This window comes from Vigna unguiculata, chromosome 10, assembly GCF_004118075.2.
Source record: "Vigna unguiculata cultivar IT97K-499-35 chromosome 10, ASM411807v1, whole genome shotgun sequence".
In the NCBI taxonomy this organism is placed as follows: Eukaryota; Viridiplantae; Streptophyta; class Magnoliopsida; order Fabales; family Fabaceae; genus Vigna; species Vigna unguiculata.
In genome coordinates, this window is record NC_040288.1 from 17,817,390 (window position 1) to 17,837,772 (window position 20,383).

Consider the following 20,383-nt stretch of genomic DNA (forward strand, 5'->3'; position numbering starts at 1 on the left):
GTGCTTTAAAAGGGTAAACAAATCAATCATGGGAGCATACAAGTATTTAAACAACTCTGCCGTCAATCTCGCTCAAGCTAAGGAGCTCTCGCCCAGGCGATAGGGGTCTCTCGCTCAAGCGAAAAGCTTTCACTTAAGCGAGATTGAAAACAGAGAGCACTTCAAGTTCTCGCTGAAGTTAGCCCATCTCACTCAAGCGAGAGGCCTTCGCTTAGGCGAGCACTCGAAAGCAAAGGGGGACGAGTTACTGCCATTCTCGCTTAGGCGAGAGCTTCTCGTGTAGGCGAAAAATAGCTCGCTTAGGCGAGCATAGCAAATATCACCTGCTCTCACGTATGCCAAGCCAAAAATCCATCCATAAACAATACACAAATTATTTTCACACCATCAAAAGCACATCAAATCATCAAGAGCACCCAACAGAACCAAAACAGGCACATTATTTATAAAAGCATAAAAAAAATCCTAGCTTCCCTTACCTGGAAAGGAGCTAATATCGGGCTTCGACTTTTAAACCAACGGGACCGGCAGCTCCAAGAGCAGATCTAAGAAGTGAAGACGAGCTGAGTTTAAAGCTAGCTTGACCAAGATTGGGGCTAAACTCTAGCAGAGCCTCTATGGGCTAAAGGAGAGTGTGAGAGTACTGTTTCTGCAAGAATGACAGAAATGAAAGTGGTTTGGCTGCCTTAGGGGCCTTGGACACCCTATGGGCCAGCCCTTAGGCCCATAAGATTAGGGGCAGCCGTTTAAAATTTAAGGCAGAATAAAAGAGGGTTTTACAGTAATAATTATGATAAAGAAAATGTTACTAAAAATAAGAAAAAATGTAAGGATCTATTGTGACATTTTAAAAAAATGTTACAATATTCATCATAATATATATTATAGCTAAACAAATGTTACTTGTAGTGCACAACTCAGGTTGCCTTGCTTTACTTCACTGCTGATGTTTATGTTATAAACTCTCAGGTAAGATTAAAGGTTAAATTATTTGTATAGTAGTACATGAAATGTTTATACATTTGTAACAATCAAACAAGCAAAGGGTAAGTTAGAGCAGAAAATGATTTATCATATAGTTACATATAATTTCATAAACCAAGATACACACGTCAACCAAACATGTTATGACTTGCAAACAATACACTAAGACTCATGACACGACTCATCCGGATACATATAATTAGTCGGATTCAGCGGATGCTTGCACTTGTGGTGGCCTTTACTACTCTACCGAGCTAATTGTTACATTGTTTCATTCCCCCACGCACAAGGTTAGCCTTAAAGTGTTCCAGGTCTCCTGCTACTCTGACCACTTGAGTGAGTACGCTCTATGTGAGACTAACTGATTCTTTAGAGTGTTAGGATGCAATCCTTGCCTTGAATCCTTACTAAATTATATAAATGAGGCACCACCATGAGATCTCACTTAGAGATTTATGGAATTACGCCTTGACCAATGAGGCACCACCACGAAACTATCGCGGAATTATGTCCTGACCACACCAACATCATGTTCCATCAATCCATATAATATTACTACTCATACCAATTCCATGTCACTTTGATAACCAACCATCCCATACAGGTCACATACCAAGATCATATTAAACTTATCATTTACAACCCATAAACCATTTCACTCATGCATATTCACTTATCTCATGCTTTAACATAACAATCCAACCAAGTCATGGCTCATTACATAACAATATATCCAATCCAGTCCCATCCGGACATACATAACCACATGATCACATATATTGAGCAAGGAACAGAAGAGGAAACAACCATGGGATAAACAGTAGCCACCACAACACTTCCCGCCCGAGTGTCGCCCAAGCTAGAGGGTTCTTACCCAAGGAAAAAAGGGCTCTCGCTTAAGCGAGCCCTTCTCGCCTAGGCGAGAGCTCGACAATGGTACTGCAAGGTTCCAACGAGTTCTCGCTCAAGCGAAAGCGTCTCGCCTAAGCAAGACCCTTGCTCGCTCAAAAATCACTTAGTCGCCTAGGCGATAGCTCATGCTAGAACCAAGGGTGAGTTCCTGCTACTCTCGCTTAGGCGAGAGTCACCCGCTTGGGCGAGATCAACAGGTTCTCACCTGTTAGCACCTGCAACTCCTCGTTCAACCAAACATACCCACACACCAAACATTTTCATACGACCAGTAACATCATTCAAGCACCAACAACACAAGAACAATCCAAAATAAACCAGATACTTAAGAAAACATAAACTCTAGCTTCCCTTACTTGGAAATAAGCTAGAAAAGGACTTCGACACCCCATAGTTGAGCACAGTAGCTCTAAGAGCATATTCGAGAGCTAAAAAACATTGGGATTGTTTTAAAACGAGCTCACCTAGACAAACCCTAGTTGGGATCATGAAGAATAAACTGGATGGAAGAGTACAAGTTGAAAATGACTTATGTGGAGCAAGAGGACGGGGTTGAGCTAACTTGACGAGAACCAAGGGTTAAACCCTAGCAGAGCTTTCTGTAAGGAGAAAAGGGAACAATGAGAGCACTGATTTTGCAAATGAATGCAGAATGAGGGACCTTGGCTGCTTTAGGGGCCTTGGCACTCTATGGGCCAGCCCTTAGACCCATTAGATTTTGGGACAACCCCTTAAATATGGAGGCTGAAATAAGAGGGCCTTACACATTCATAAATAAATGTAAGCATCCTTCCTTCTTGAGTGTGAATGTGCTTATGAGTATAATTTAAATCTTTATATAATATATAGTTCCTAACAAATCTACTTGTAAATGACAACATTTATTATTTTTATACATACCATATTTTTTAGAAAGTTAAAGGTTTAGAACCAATCATGGATATGAAGGATATAAGGCACATAAGGTTTAGAACCAATATTTCTTTCCTAAAATATCAAGTCCTTCAACATCGTTCTTATCGTTATAAAGTCATGAAATTAACTTGGGTGTTTGGTTGATTTTTCACAAAGGAAAATCTTCGATGAATGAGACCCTTGATAGTGTCATAATACCGTCTACGCCCACACACTATTTACCTTGTGAAAGTAATGAGGATTTCAAAGTTTTCGCAATGGCACAATCCAATTCAAAGCAAACCTGACCGAGTTATATAATATATATATATATATATATATATATATATATATATATATATATATATATTATGTAAAGAGGTTAAAGAAAAGGTTTTGGTTTTGGTAAATGGATAAGATAAAGGAAGAACAAACTAGCTTAGATATTCATTTTTAGTCATTGTATAGTGTTAGAATTAGAGTTAATTTTGAGTGCATTTTGGGTTCTAACTAGTCAAATTTTCATTTTCTTGTTAATTTTGAATTGTGATTTAGTTTTTTATGTTTCTTTTAGCATTTAAAAGTTATCTAGATAGTTATTTTATAGTTTGAATTTGGAATTTAATAAAATTTTCATTTTTAGCACTTTTATCCCATTATAGTGGCTAGTTTTAGGTTTTGTAGTCATGTTTTGAACATTAAATAGTTTTTGTAGTTTGAGTTGTTTTCTAGTTAGATTTTACTATCACTACAAGAATGTTTGCTTTTAGCGTCCGAAAAATGACGTCAGATGGTGTTTGGATGCATAAAGCGTCGGCTTAACCCACGCAACATCGACTCTAATAATAAAAAATATTTAAAAATAAAAATATCAATTCCCACCCGCTTTAATAAAATGGAAAATATTATTAATTATACGTATCATCGGTTTAGCCGACGCAAAAAATTGAAATCGTTGGTGGGCATTTAAAATGCAATTGTTTGCGTCGGATGGCTCATGTATATCCTTCAGAAATTAATAAAATAATTTTTTATTAGGTTAACTTTTCCCCCTTTCTCTTCCCGTTTTCATTTTTTCACTTTTCCCTTTCACTTCCCGTTTTCATTTTCACTTTCCCCCCCTCTGCTTTCACTTTTCCCCCTTTGCATTTTCACCTTTCAGTTCTCATTTTGACTACCATTGTTTTTGCACGCGAGCGAGTATTCTCCTGAACGAACCCAAAGAGTGGGTTGCACTAGAACAGCCCACGAGCACAACTTCTCCGACGAGGTTCCTTCTTCTCCAGCAAGCGGCGAGCTCAGCTCTGGGAGCTTCTTTATGCGCGGAAAAGAGGGAAACTGCAAACAGTGTTTCAAGGGAGCTCATTCCAACCTCTTTCTCTAAGAACAGTGGAACTTGGACATTGCAAGGGTTTAGGTTTGCACCAGGTTGATTCATTGAAATTCCTTTTACTGCATTAAGTTCATTAGTTGAATAATTTTTTCATTGAAGATTATTAAGTGGAGGGGAAGGATATTTGGAGCTGAAATCGTGAAGTTAAGGTGCGTGGTGCTGCGATTGAAGGTGGTCCTGACTGTTGGGGTGAACTAAACACTTGGAGTGGAGGTCAAAATTGTGTTGGCAGCTACACAAGGTCAGTTTTTTTTTTCTTGCGTGACTGATTTTTTGGTTGGTGGGTGCCTTAGATTGTCTTTCTTTTCCTTGTATAATGGATTTTGTAGAAGAGTTGGAAGCTTGTGTTAGTGGGTTCTGTTTTAGCTTCCCAACAAATAAGTAACTGATGTGCAATGTTAGTGCTTGTGTGGGATACATATATTTTGCTCTTCTGTTTCTGCGTCCTTTTATAGTTATTATATATCCATCACAAACGGGTTGGGCCAAATTGTTTATGTAGTGTGGGGAAGTCAATTATGCAGATTTTTATTCTCTTTGAGGGGTTCTACCTAATTAATCTTTCATATGTTCACATGTTATATAACAAGAGTTTGTTTTTTCTGACTTTGGTGTTGTTCAGAATAATGAACTTGGATATAGTTAATTTTATTGGGATCATATATAACGTTTGAAAGTATTGATATTTTGTGCTCAAAATGATATATGCACGTTCTCTGATTCTCCCAATGACAGTTGTAGGTGGTAAATATGCCAGAAACACTAGTGTGTCATTCACAAACATGCGTGGTGGAAAGCATTTGTGTGTATCATGCGCATAGCTCACTTTTGCTAACTCAATGTTGACAAAGTCTGATATGAAATGATATTTTGGCTGATAATTGTTCAATGCAAAGAAACTTGTATTCTTGTATTATTAACAACTCAATGTCAATTATCATTGATGCCTTTGATTACAGCTAAGTACCTATTTAGTTTATCTTGATAAAAACATTACAAATTAAAGCTTTTCTTTGGAATGGCCAAAAGGCAGGGAATAGAGAAAAATATTTAAGTATTTCGTGTATATATATATATATATATATATATATATATATATATATATATATATATATATATATATATATATATATATATAAAAGAAGGCATTTTGTGGAGAGAAATTTTGGTGTTATGCGAATGATGGTATAATGGGAGATAATTGGGATTCTATCTTCTGAAAGGTGTGATTTTCTTTTCTCTATAATATCGAATATGTCTTTCTTTTCCCAAAAGCTTTTTCAAAATTTATATAGAGGTATGTATATACATTTCACATGGGTATTCCATTTGGTACGTTAATTAGTAACTTAATTTACTTACAACATTCACTTTCTTAATTATACTATAGGATACTAATAAAGTGGCTTTAGACATTAATCTCTTTCATTTTAGTTTTCATTTTTCAGGTTTCAATGCAATCCTTCTCTCTTCCATGTTGGATTGTGGGTTGGAGGTGGCTGCTATTAGGTTTTATAGGATAAGTAAAAAAACTTAGAATGAAATGCAACTCTGACTGTAATGACAATATTAGGACTTTTTGTGTGACTGTAATGACAATATTAGGACTTTTTGTGTGACTGTAATGACAATATTAGGACTTTTTGTGTGACTGTAATGACAATAGTAGAACTTTTTGTGTGACTGTAATTTGATTTTGGACACATGGAAACATTCGATCTTGGACCTATCGACTTTTGTGTGACTTTAATTTGTCCTAATTAAAGTCACAATGTACTTAGATTTTGTGTTTGCAATTTCAGTTCTAAATAAATGAAATGATAACCTAGATTGCTAGAATGTTGGATTGTTTGAAATGCATCTGGATGTAGGTTTTGACAGTGGATTCTGGTATTCTGGTAGTGGGTTCTGGAAATGGATGTGCGTCTGGAATGTAACCAAAAATAGAAATTTCATTTCAAATTTAGCAGGTATTTGCGTCGACCAAACCCACGCTAGGCCGACGCCGACTATTAAAATGTCAATTGTTTGCGTCGGTCTAACCCACGCACAACCCCTAGTTCAGATTTTCAATTCAATCATGCATGGGCTTAGCCTACGCACATAAAGTTATTTCAATGTTTTGTGGGCTTAAGCCACGCAAAGCCCACGCAAAACTGAGAAGATACATTGAATTATCCACATTTACATCGTCTTGACCGACGAAAGTTTTTTTAAAATTTTTCACTTTTTCTAATGTTCGTGGGTTTGACCCACGCACAAGAAATTCTTATTATATTCTTTATTAGTTTTCGTCGGTTGAGCCGACGATATATACACGGCAAAAATTCGTCCCCGTTTGGCCGACGCAAACAAGCTTTGCATCGAGGAAATGGGCATGGTCATTTTCCCATCGCTGGACCGACGCCTTTATCCCGTTTTCGTCGGTTTTACGTTGGTGGCGTCCGTTTTTGGCCGACGAAAAAACAGTATATTCTTAAATTCTTGTAGTGTATTTTAAAGTTGTTAGGATAATTTTTTACATATTTTTAGGCTAGTTTGATGTAGGTTGCAAATTTCTTCACTATTTTGTAGTGAGTTTTTTGGAAGTTTTGTTAAGAATAAGTTTTTGAGTAAGTTTTTGGTTAATTTTAGTTCACTTAGGGAGACTTGAGCCTTAATTGTTAAATTGTGTGGAGGTTGGAGGACTTCTCTTTTGTTGTTTTGTAGTTTTGTTAGTTATGTTAGTTTGTCTTTATGTTTACATTTTCTTTTTGTGTTGAATGAGTTAGAATGAGGTATTAGGTTCTGTTTTCAGTCTTCATTTTAGATTTAGTAAACTGTTTCTTATTAATTTCAGGTTAAGAGTTGTGACTAATAGTTATATCTTTTCTAAATTTTGCTTTGGATGCTAACGATTACTTTCTTTATTGCAGAATTTTAGTTTTTTGAATTGAGTATCAGTTGTAGTTTGGCTACAACATGTTAATTACATCAGACTTTTACCAGAACAACATACTCCATACTAGTTTAAACTTTTCTACCCTTTTCGCAATCTTTTCTCTCTCTATTTTTTACTATGACTTTTAATTCTTTAGTAATGTTTAGTTCCAATAGCATAATTACTAGGTGGGTTCTCTAGTTAAACAAATTTTAATTTACATACGAAATTTTCGAATTCCTTATAAGTTTCATTAGTTTTTCTTGTTTTTAGTTTAAGTTAGACATTTAAAACATGTTAGAATTAGTTTAGTAGGTTTTCAAATATTGTTTTAGGAATAGATGATGCTTTAAATGATTTTAGTTAGTTTTCTAGTGTCTTATAGTGATTTTCTGCATTTGTTGTTTTCTTGAGTAGATATAGGTATATTTATATGACGTAGATGATTTTAAAGTTGTGTACAAATTTGCCTTGTTAAATCGTTTTAAAAATTAAAATTTTCAATTAGTGCAATTTTCTTAATTCATTTTGACTTGTTTTAGTGGTCCAGTTATAGTAGTATAGAAAATTTTGTTTTTCTATTAATTCTTATTAGATAATTAAGTTTTTGTAATTCCTTAACATTTGAAATTTGTCTTACATGTTACTTTACAATTTTATTTTCTAGTTTGGTGCAGTTATACTTTTTGCTTTGTTTAACATATAATTCTAGGTTCATATATGTGAAATTATTTAATTTTCTTTATTTGTAATACCTAGTGTCTAGCACTCTTTTAATATTTAGAAATTTTGATTTTCTACTTAATTTTGAATAATCAATTTTTTTATATTTCTTTTAGCATTTAAAGGTTGTCCAAATAGTTATTTTATTGTTTAAAATGGTAGTTTAATACAATTTTCACTTTTAGCACTTTTAGCCTATTGTAGATGTTAGTTTTAGCTGGTCATATTTTGAGTTTGAGTCTGCTTGTAACATCCTGACCGGATATTACGAATTTAAATAATAAAATAAAGAAGTAAATAATAAAACTTCATTTATTATATCTGATATTCCCAAAACGTGGGAAAATTAAAATAAACTTTTATTACTTTCACAATAAACCAAAATTCATAAGTATAAATTATCCAAAAGTCCAGAATATTTATAATTACAATTTATTTGAAAGCATAAAAAAAACTTTATAAAAGTTCTTATAAAATATTCTCCCAAAACTAGCCCCGCTCCGTCTCTAGGCCTCACTAGATCCACCTGCAATAACATCTGCTCCCGTGTACCGCGTACACGATCATCGCCAAACACAAACAGATAAGGTGAGCTAACATATTACACATACATATAAATATTGCATAGTTATATATATCACATAATCACACCAATACTGCTGTAGTAAAATCGCCTGGCGGGGGACACGTACCGCCAAGCGCTACCCGCTTCCAAACTGCGTGGAAGTTATGATGAGTCAAACCTTGACTCACATTCAATAATTAAATTTTGGGAATTTAGTATTATTTTTACACTTAAAAATCGTATTTAGTTGCATGCTAAATTTATTATTAGATATTCTTGAGTTTAATAATGCAACTATAATTTAATTTAGGTCCTCAAGGGTGTAAATAATGAATATTTTAAATTCATAAATTAAGTCCCAAAATAGGAATTTTGGAGAGAAATAGTTCGGGTACTAAATGCACCCCCAATTCTCATATTTACACCTCATTTTTCCAATTGCAATATCTATTTTTAAAATAAAACATTTCTGGAGCTAGTTGCACCCCCTATTTTCAGGTTTACACCCCCTTTTGTAATAGTAATTCATTTCTGTTCTGCACCCGTCCTATTTACTAAGCTGCACCCCTAATGTCACTTAAACTCTAGTCCACCAGATTTTGCCATGTAGCAATCCTCCACTTACTAAATTAACCAATGATAGTTTGCCACATCATCAATCCTCCACTAACTCATATCACCAATCAATATTTGCCACGTCATCATCTCCTTTCCAACACAAACTCTAACCCTAATCTCTCTTTCTCTCTCTTCCGCACCAACCCACTCCGCAGCCGCCACACTCTGCAGCCGCCACGACCATGTCCGGCCACCACTGCCACGCCGGAAAGCCACCGCCCATCACGCCCTCGTCGGAAACCTCGCCACCGTTGCTGCACCAATGGTCCGCGATAGCTGCGTCTTCTCCGCACGTCCCGCAGCCACCAACACCCTCCTCCGCGCCTGCAACTCACGTGAACAGCCCACACACCACACGCAGCCACCTCTCGCAGCCCTGCTCGACACCGCCGCCACCCGAAGCCACCACCTTTGCACTAGCACTCATCGGAAAATCCACCATTGCATCACCACTCACGGCCTGCAACAACCATCGTGCCTCGCTGCAGTTCGCCTCTTCCCCTCACGCCACCACCGTCGCGATCTCATCGTCAACAACAGCCCTGTCGTCGCTCGCACATCGAACCACCACTGCCACACGAAGACAGCCCGCGCTCGACAACACCATTGCGACGTCGCTGCAACTCATCGGAGTTCGCGAGCTTCATCTTCTCCGTACATCCCGTTGCCTGAACCACCATTCTCGAACCAGCCTCACCGCCATTCACTGCGTCGACCACGCTCCCTCCCGCGCCATCGTCGACATACATCGCAACAGGAATAAACGAGACGCCGAACGGGTCCTCTATCGGAGAACTAGTGGCCCCAAACGGAATCTGCGAAACGCCCCTTGCGGCAACCTTCACGGCAGCCAAACCCTAATTGCGGGAAGAGAACTCTGGCTTGAGAGGGAGACTGCTCTAACACGTGGCAGTCTCTCACTGGCAAGTCAACGAGTCAACATTGGTCAACTCTGGCAAAGATTTGGTCAACAGTGGTCCAACAGACTATTTTACCCTATTTCTGGCAGGTGGTTCCTCTATAGGAACCCTAAATTGGCCTAGCAAGGAAAAGATAGTCTGCGGTAGTTCACCATCAACCAGACTAATTCTGGAAATTTCCCAGCATCACAATCTTTAAAAATGGAATATACAAATCCTACATAATCATACCAAATTCAGCATACCAATCAGAATTAAATTAATCAACGCATGAATTACCCTATTTAGCATGCCATTCAAATTAAAAATAAAGTTAACGCGTAAAAGTCCCCTAACCTGGTCTCCTTTGCTTAGAACTTTGAAAATTCTCCCTTGATCACCAATGACCCTCTTTGGTTCTTCTCAACACTCTCAATCCTTACAAACACTAAATGTTCGTTCTCCCTTCTGCAACCACATTAACAGCCCACCAAAACCCTCTTTCTTACCTCTAATTAGCCTTTTAAAAGTGCTCTTAATGTGGTTTAATGGTCTAAAACGAAAATCCAATTAAATTATGGTTAATGTCCTTTAATTGGTTGTCTCATGATGGTTTTCCAACCCTCTTTGGCTGCTAGGGTTTTCCTCTACCCTTTCATATTCAATCCAAAACTAAAGTTTGGCAAATACAAAGTTTAATTTGGGTTCTCCAAGACTTGAAACCACAACCATGTCAATACCAAATCAATGCTAAACCATCAAGCCAATTCATGTTTCTTGCTAAGTAATATAATTCACATATTATATTATTCCACAACATAATTACACATATTATTAAAACAATAATAATTAATTAATACATAAATAGCATACATAGGACTTGAACCCAAGTCTTCTCACACAATTAAATACCATAAATGTTCTTCCTACCTGTCGCAACCGAAATCGCGATCGGACGACGAACCAAAAAGAAAACACGAGTTTGAAAAAGAGATTTGGGAGTCGCCACCACAGTTATTCTGGAAAACTATGGAAAACCATAAAGAATAAGACAATTAAAAACGCAAAGTTTGTTTTATTTAGCGTGATGCTCAGATATGACAATGAATGTTTTGAAAATAACAATGTCGATATCCCTAATTTTGAGCACCCTGTCGATAATATGGAAGATGATTATGAAGATGATCCGGAACCCTTCCCTGAACTAATGAGGTTAGTGGAACAAGAATCTAAGGAAATAAAACCCCATCAAGAGGATGTTGAAACACTTAACCTAGGAGAGGAGGATGAGAAGAAAGAAGTGAAGATTGGCACTAGTATGAAGAGAGAAGTGAAACAAGAATTATGTGCTTTACTAAAGGAATTTAGGGATGTGTTTGCTTGGTCGTACAATGACATGCCTGGTTTAGATACTGATATAGTGTAACATAAGCTTCCACTTAAGTCGGAATGTCCTCCAGTTAGACAAAAGTTAAGGAGAATGAAACCAGAAATGTCATTAAAAATCAAAGAAGAAGTGCAAAAGCAATTTGACGCTGGATTTCTAGCTGTGGCAAAATACCCTCAATGGGTGGCAAATATTGTACTAGTACCTAAGAAGGATGGCAAAGTTCGGATGTGCGTTGACTATCGAGATTTGAACCGTGCGAGTCCAAAGGACAATTTCCCATTGCCTCACATCGACACATTAGTGGATAATACAGCTAGATTCTCACTGTTTTCATTTATGGATGGCTTCTCGGGATATAATCAGATCAAAATGGCACCTGAAGATATGGAAAAGACAACATTTATCACATTGTGGGGGACATTTTGCTATAAGGTGATGTCTTTCGGACTCAAGAATGCCGGAGCAACCTATCAAAGGGCCATGGTGGCGCTTTTTCATGATATGATGCATAAAGAAATCGAGGTCTACGTAGATGATATGATCGCCAAGTCTGAGTCAGAAGCAGAGCACATCCTCAACCTGAAGAAATTGTTCGAGAGATTGAGGAAGTTCAAGCTTAAACTAAACCTGGCTAAATGCACATTCGGTGTGAAATCCGGAAAGTTGCTGGGTTTCATTGTCAGTCAAAAGGGGATTGAGGTTGATCCTGACAAGATGCGCGCGATAGTCGAAATGCCTACTCCTAATACGGAGAAGGAGGTGAGAGGTTTCTTGGGCAGACTGAACTACATTGCTAGGTTCATCTCCCAGTTGACTTCCACCTGTGAACCAATATTCAAGCTATTACGTAAAAATCAGGCTGTCAAGTGGAATGAAGACTGTCAGGCTGCTTTTGACAAAATTAAACAATATCTTCAAGATCCTCCAGTCTTACGCCCACCTAAACCTGGGAAACCACTGATTCTGTATTTGACCGTATTGGACGAATCAATGGGCTGTGTGTTAGGTCAGCATGATGAAACTGGAAGAAGAGAGCATGCCATATACTACCTGAGCAAGAAGTTCACGGAATGCGAACGATGATACTCGTTTTTAGAGCGAACTTGTTGCGTGTTGGCATGGGCCGCCCATCGTCTGAGACAATATATGTTGAGTCACTCTACCTGGTTGATATCCAAGACGGACCCCATCAAGTATATTTTTGAAAAACCCGCTTTGACTGGAAGGATAGCCCGGTGGCAGATGCTATTGTCAGAATACGACATTATATATGTCACACAGAAATCTATCAAGGGTAGTGCTCTGGCTGAATATCTGACTCAACAACCCATTAACGATTACCAGTCAATGCAGCCTGAATTCCCTGATGAAGACCCATGGACGTTATTATTCGATGGAGCTTCTAACGTCATGGGACATGGTATAGGGGCAATACTGATATCTCCAAGGAATCAATACATTCCAATGACCGCAAGGTTGTGTTTTAATTGCACGAACAATATTGCTGAATATGAAGCTTGCGCTATGGGCATCCAAGCCGCGATTGAATCGAAGGCGAAAATTTTGAATGTGTATGGAGATTCGGCATTGGTCATCCATCAATTAAAAGGGGAATGGGAGACTAGGGATCCGAAGTTGATTCCGTACAGAGCTTATATCATGGGGTTGGTGGAGTATTTTGATTCCATTGAATTTCAACACATTCCGCGAGAAGATAACCAGTTGGCAGATGCCTTAGCCACTTTGTCATCAATGTTCGAGGTTAATCAAGATGGGGTATTGCCAATGATCCAAATGAAGAGCCACGAAGAGCCAGCATATTGCCACTTCATTGAAGAAGAATCAGATGGTAAGCCTTGGTATTTTGATATCAAACGCTACTTAAAAACCAGGGAATACCCCGAAGGAGCATCTGAGAATGATAAAAGGACACTAAGAAGGTTGGCTACAAGTTTCATTTTAAGTGGGGATGTGTTGTATAAGAGAAATCATGACATGGTTCTCCTTCGATGCGTGGATGCAAAAGAAGCCGGATCAATATTGGAGGAGGTTCATGGAGGTACCTTCGGCACACACATGAATGGGCACTCAATGGCCAGGAAGATCTTGAGGGCTGGTTACTTTTGGTTAACCATGGAGAGTGACTGTTGCATGCACGTGAGGAAGTGTGAGAAATGTCAGAAGTATGCAGATAATATCAATATGGCGCCCACTACTTTAAACGTAATGTCTGCACCATGGCCGTTTTCAATGTGGGGGATAGATGTTATTGGAGCCATAGAGCCAAACGCCTCGAACGGACATCGCTTCATACTGGTTGCAATTGATTACTTCACTAAATGGGTGGAAGCGGCTTCTTACGCCAATGTGACAAGAAAAGTTGTGACTAAGTTCATAAAAGAAAGCTAATTTGCAGATACGGATTGCCCAACAAGATAATCACCGATAACGCCACCAACCTGAACAACCAAATGATGACTGAATTGTGCGAAGAATTTAAAATCCAACATCATAATTCTTCTCCTTATCGTCCAAAGATGAATGGGGCAGTCGAGGCTGCTAATAAGAACATCAAGAAAATTGTACAGAAAATGGTGGTTACGTATAAAGATTGGCACGAGATGCTTCCTTTCGCTTTACATGGGTATCGCACTTCAGTACGTACATCGACTGGGGAAACGCCTTTCTCTCTGGTATACGGGATGGAGGCAGTGCTACCTTTCAAAGTAGAAATTCCATCCCTACGAGTGTTAATGGAGATCCAATTAGAAGAGGCCGAATGGATTCAAGCTCGGTTTGACCAGCTCAACCTCATTGAGGAGAAGAGGCCAACGTCAGTGTGTCACGGACAGTTGTACCAAAGAAGGATGAAAAAAGCGTTTGACAAGAGGGTGCGCCCTAGAGAGTTTCACGAAGGCGAGCTAGTCTTGAAAAAGATCTTGCCTATACAGAAGGATCACAGGGGCAAGTGGACTCCAAATTATGAGGGCCCGTATGTGGTGAAGAAAGCATTTTCTGGTGGGGCACTAATTCTCACAAGGATGGATGGGGAGGAATTACCGTTACCGATCAATTCTGACGCGGTCAAAAAATTTTACGCATGATGATTCCTTGATAGGATACGCTACTAGGGGATACCGACATTGTATCCAAATTTTGTTGTACTCTGCTTTGTCTTTCGTTCAATAAATACAATTTGGTTTTCTCCATAAATTTGAAACAATTGATGTCATGTTGAGCTCGTAAAGACAATAAGTAACAGATAATCTAAAAAAGAAAAAAAAAAGGATAAAAGACGAATAAAGCCATAAATGGGGCATCACAGGTATGATCTCTAAGAGCAGGCTCGCTTCTAAAGGGTGTCGTGGAAGTAAAAAATATAAAAAAAAGGAAATCAATTTTGGAATTCGTTGTTAATAAAGTTGTCAAGTGTATGGCATTTTCCAAGAATAAGGAGAAAAAGGGAATGAAAATACAAAAAGTGGGGAGAAGGGAAGGTTTTTCCATGGTTTGTCGCTTTAAGCATAACTTGTGTTCATATCTTGTTGAAGCATCTGCATTCATATTGCTTGAACTCCCAATTCGTTCACTTCCCTCTGAAATAAAGGATTACCCTAGGAAATAAAGAAGAGTGTACTGTGGCAGGTTTTTGTTTAGTTGACCTTGTCTAACAATAGGCCAAGGCCACAAGTTGGGAAGAACAAAAGAGGATTGTTCGTTAGAATGAAAAACCTACAAAGGCGATATGGGAAAAGGAAAGAATATATGAAGGAAAAGAAATGAGAGCGGAATGGGTTAAATGCTGCCGAATTTTGGCTTAGAGCTAAGCTCATGTGAAAATAAGGCGGACAAACTTTGAAATGACGTGTGGCCTCTTTCCCCTACCAAAATTTAAAGGAAAAAATCATATATATATCCATTTGTACCCCCTTTGAGCCAAAATAAAAACTTCTTTTAGTATCCCTGGACAAGAATCATCAGCATGTCAAGTTACTCGAAACACATAAGAGGTGTTCAAACAGATCAATGAAAAAGAAATCTAGAAATGCATGTCAAAAAATCACAAAGTGATAACAATGCAAAGGACATGAAGGATGTGAAAAAGGAAAAGAAAAGTGAAAATAAAGATGATAGAACACCCCGAAATCCCAAGTGAAAGGCTTACCGGGTGTCATGCAAATGATTCTTGTTCCAAATTTAATACCTGCAAACTCATACTTGGGCCTTATTGACCATTTCTTTCATAAACCTCTTAACCCCTAGCCACGCTACAAGCCAAGAAAAGTCCACATCGATTGAAGAATGTTTGTCTTGATCTTCTCATGAGCTTAATTCGTGGACAAAAGTAAGCGGTTGACGACACAAATCGGCAAAAAAGAAAAAAAGAAAAAAAAAAGGGAGAGAGTGAGTAAAAAAATAATAAAGATAGAAAATGGAAAAAAATTTCCCATTAGCCTGAGTTAAGCAAAAGATGCAAATTGGGGCAATCCTTTCCGTCTCATCAAACTACGTTCTTGTCCAACACAACAAAACTGGGGGCAGTTTTTAAACCTTGCATGTTTCTTCTTAAGTATTAACCTGACCACCGGTAATGTTGCCCTTGAACAATTGTTCAGCCTCTTACAAAACTGGTTCCTATCCCTCTTTCATTCATGAGTTCAAGCTAGTATGTTTTGCATGACGCTAAAAAAAAAAAAAAAAAAAAGAGGAGAGAAGATATTAAACTCATAGTTTTGCAATGTGCACCAGGATCTTTCACCACTCCCCACTATTTTTGCTTGAACGTAATATCACGAACGTGACTTGAACATGCCTTGGATTTGACGACAACGCTGACAACTAATTCCAAAACAAGAGCATCTTTGTATTTAAAAAAAAAACAAAAAAAAAAAACAAAAACAAAAACAAAAACTTCACATGAATTTTATCCATGCATCCATGCGTTCATGCATTCATCATGTTACATCATCATTCAAAAATGGATTCAAACGTTTAGTCAGGACAAATGTGTTGCACAAGCTTCACCGATGATAGGCATTCACGTAATGTTTGCCGACACATGAAAATCATCTTCAGGTTATCCTTTCATCGCGACCCTCTCCTTGGGATTGGTCAAGTCCAAATCCTCCTTTCATCACGACCCTTTCCTTATGAATGGTCAAGTCTTGTGTTCTCCTTTCAGACAACGACCCTCTCCTTGGGAATGGTTGGGTCCAAGTTATGACCCTCTTCGTGAGAATAGTCATCGATTCCTATGCCTTTTCCTTAGGATTGGCCACATCATTCGACGGATCGAGACCCTCTACTCAGTAATGGTCATTGAATCCTTTCAGATATAGACCATCTTCAATGGAATGGTCGCTAATCTCCGTATGGTTACATCGAGACCCTCTGCAAAGCAATGGTCACTGATTTTTTGGTTGCATCGAGACCCTCTACAAGGCAATGGTTAGCGTTTTTTTACAAAGAAACCCTCTCCCTAGGAATGGTTGAATCCACACTTTAAAAAAAAAAAAGATGAGAAAAACAAAAAGTTTTTTTCAAAGTTTGTTGGCATAACGACCCTATCTGATAGAATGGTCAGTGATTTCTTTCTCCCACCCTGGATAAGACCTGGTGAATCCTTTTTCTTTCACTTTCCAGATCCTGACCCTCTTCTTATAATTGGTCATCTCATCCCTCTGAATTAGTTTTATTCATCCTCTTATCTTTGGAATTCAGACAAAATTAGTGTTTTTATCTTTACTTATTTTTCATTATGATAATATGAAAATTCCAATTTTTATATTATCTAATAAAATTTAAGTAAAGAGGGACAGCTGTCAACACTCAATTTTGTCCGATTAATAAAAATGATTAACTAAAAAATTTTTATTTTTATTTTTTAAAAAAAAAAAAGAAAATAAAAAAAAACATTACAAAAATCAACATTAATTTGAATGTACATATATACTCCTTTTATTTTATTTATTTATTTGTTTTTATTTTTAATTTTAATTTTAATTTTGTCTTGCTTTTTATTTATCTATTTTATTTATTTTATCTTGTTTTATTTTATTTTATGTTATTTTATTTTATTTTTTACTTCACTTTATCTTATTTTATTTTTATCTTTTTAATTTCAATTTCCATTTTATTTTTATTTTCACACCATTTTGTTTTTCTGCTCTTAAAAAATATAAAAAAATATATATGAAATAAAAAAAATAATAATGAGAGTCATTTGACTTGACTCTGCCATGCAAAATATGGCTAGATTCATACGTTATCTGGTATTGGGGGGGTTTTTGGACAAAAAAAGGGAATGTTGGGTATTGGTGGTCACTGTGGCAGCAACCAGGGGAGGTAGTCTGAACATAGCAGTGCAGCCATGGCTAAAAGGGAACTCCACACATAAGCAAGAAAAAAAGGGAATTGAAAAAAAAAGAGGAGTTTTACACAGGACCACGAAACAGCAAGAGCAACACACAGAGGCTAACTTGAAAAAAAAGACAACGAAAAAAAGAGAGTGAGGGGAGCTCGCAGAGGCTTGGGAGAACAAAACGAAAATCACAGTGAAAAGAAAAAGGAGCAAACACGAGTGAAGGAGCATCAAGAGGTAAGTATCGTTGCCGTGAAATAAACTGCAAATGTATGTGACTTGTGTGCATGGTTAAACGCCCGAATGTGATGTTCTGTTGTGCCCTCCTGTTGCGCTCTTTTGCTTGATTGATTCATACGCCTGCTTTGTGATGTTTTGGTCTCCATTTACACTGTGTTTATGCCATCTAAAAAAAAGCAAAGAAAATCAGAGTCCGACACCTTCACCATTCTATCACCTTCTAAGCTTCCACATTCACTTCCCAACCGAACCCCACATCCACGGTTTCCCTCCATTCATCCAACACCAAACTTTTCTTTCTCATTTTTTTCATTTTTTCCATCACCATCAGATTCATACGCCCACACTAGCCTCGAATTCATTCAAACCTGCAGGCACACCAAACAAAACAGTCCAATACTCCAAATCCATTCTTCTTCCTACACCATCATCTTCATTGCACACCTGCATAAAATCAAAATAAAAAAAGAGAGTCGAAACCCCAATGCCAGTGCCAAATATTCCCGCTTCATCTTCCCCAATCAGTCATATCCAATCAAACCAAAACAGAGAAACAGAGAAGAGTGGGTATCGTCGGCGGCGACGCCGCCGGCGGGTTGGAGCATTGAGCAGGAGAACGTGGCAGCCGCCGGCATCTTGGTCCGTCTCTCTGCGAGCGGCAATGGCGTCGTGGCGGCATTCGAAGGCGCGACGGTCGGAGCTGACGAACACGAGGCTGGAGTGGCATGGTGTGCGACGGCGGAGCTCCGGGATCCGGCCCATCTCGCGCGCGTTGGAGAAGAAAGGAAGAAGTGAGGTCGAGACGATGACGAGCGCCGGAAGCTCCGTCGACGGTGGCCGCTGTCGTCGTCGGCATTCGAGGGCGGCCGGACGCGCGTCCCAGGGCCGGAGTCGTGGTGGTGTCAAGGAGAAGCGGCTGCCATGTGAGGGGAGAGAACCCTTTTGTTAGGGTTTTCTAGAAAAAAAGAAAAAAAAAGGGGGCTGCATGCTTTGAGTTACCATACGCACCCCCTCTTTTACCGCAACCACACCCTCCTCTTTTCTTTTCTTCTTGCACCCCCATTTTTTGCGACCCTGCACTCCCGCATTGTTTTTTTGCTTGTTGGGCTTCGCTGCATTATTCACTTTCTCGCGCACCTCCACAATTACTAATCCCACACCCCTGCATACACTTTTACTCTTATTTTGGGCTTGTTTTATATTTTACTCGCCGCACCACCACCCTTAATAAACCCTTAATTACTCATACACTCTCATAATTTGCTTTCCACTTTCATCCTTCCTAATTAAATTGTTTCTTTTTTATTATTTTATTTTGTTTTACTTTTTTTATTTTGTTTATTATTATTATCATTTTTTTTCTCCCTTTTTTTATATATTTGAAAATTATGAAAAATTGCAAAAATAGAAAAAATAAAAAAAATAATAAAACGAAAATAAAATATAAAAATGTTCTCTTTCACTTCAATGTGTCTGTCCGGTCGCTCGCACCGCGTGACAATTATTTTCTAAAAATACTAAAAATGTTTTCTTTTCCTTTTAGTGTTTGTCCGACCGCTCGCGTCGTGTGACACATATCTTTAACTAATTCAAAAATACCAAAAAAAATACAAAATTTCAAAATATAAATACATAAACATTTTCAAACAAATATCTAGAAAGAACTACGTAATCCTGATTTCTCATTTTTAATGAGAATACGTAGGACCAAGGTCAATCCTTGTCGGGCCCAAGAAAATAAAAAATATTTTTGTTTCTTTTTAGCATTTTTTTGCCTTATTATTTTCGGGGAATATTAATATTTTGAAAACCACATCAACTTTGCGTTTTTAATTAAAGGTACCGCCCTTGGGCGGGCGCTGTAGGGTGTTAACACCTTCCCTACGCGTAACCGACTCCCGGATCCAAAATCTGGTTTTTCGCAGACTTGTCTTATTCTTTATGGTTTTCCATAGTTTTCCAGAATAACTGTGGTGGCGACTCCCAAATCTCTTTTTCAAACTCATGTTTTCTTTTTGGTTCGTCGTCCGATCGCGATTTCGGTTGCGACAGCTGGCGACTCTGCTGGGGACACAGAAAGAGTCAAGCCATTTAATTAGAAATGCAAACTTGATGTGATTTTTCCTAATGTTTTCTTTCCCTTTTTCTTTTATTTGTGTATTATTGTCTTTATATGTGGTTGTATATGTTTGCTTCTTGGATTAGTTGTATGTGAATTACTTTGTTTATTTTGATATATTTTGGAATTGCTCTATAGCTGCCTGGGAAGTTTTCTGGCTGTTTTGCAGGTGGGGATTTGGGTATGCATCATTCTCCCTTCACACACACACATTGCGCATTACATGAGTGGGGCCCTATACCCGGGTCTGTTTAACTTGGAATTAGAGGGGATTGTGTAGCAGTGCCACAGTGGATGAACTTCCCAAGTGGTCATTGTGAGAACCCCAGCTAGAGTTTGTTTGCTTCATTGGTACTCCCACATCT

The 20,383-nt window shown here is 38.1% G+C and overlaps 1 pseudogene; it reads left to right on the forward strand.

Annotated features, from left to right (window-relative positions):
• Window positions 1–11,523: 11,523 nt before the first annotated feature.
• Window positions 11,524–14,462, forward strand: LOC114165507 (annotated as a pseudogene).
• Window positions 14,463–20,383: the final 5,921 nt, after the last annotated feature.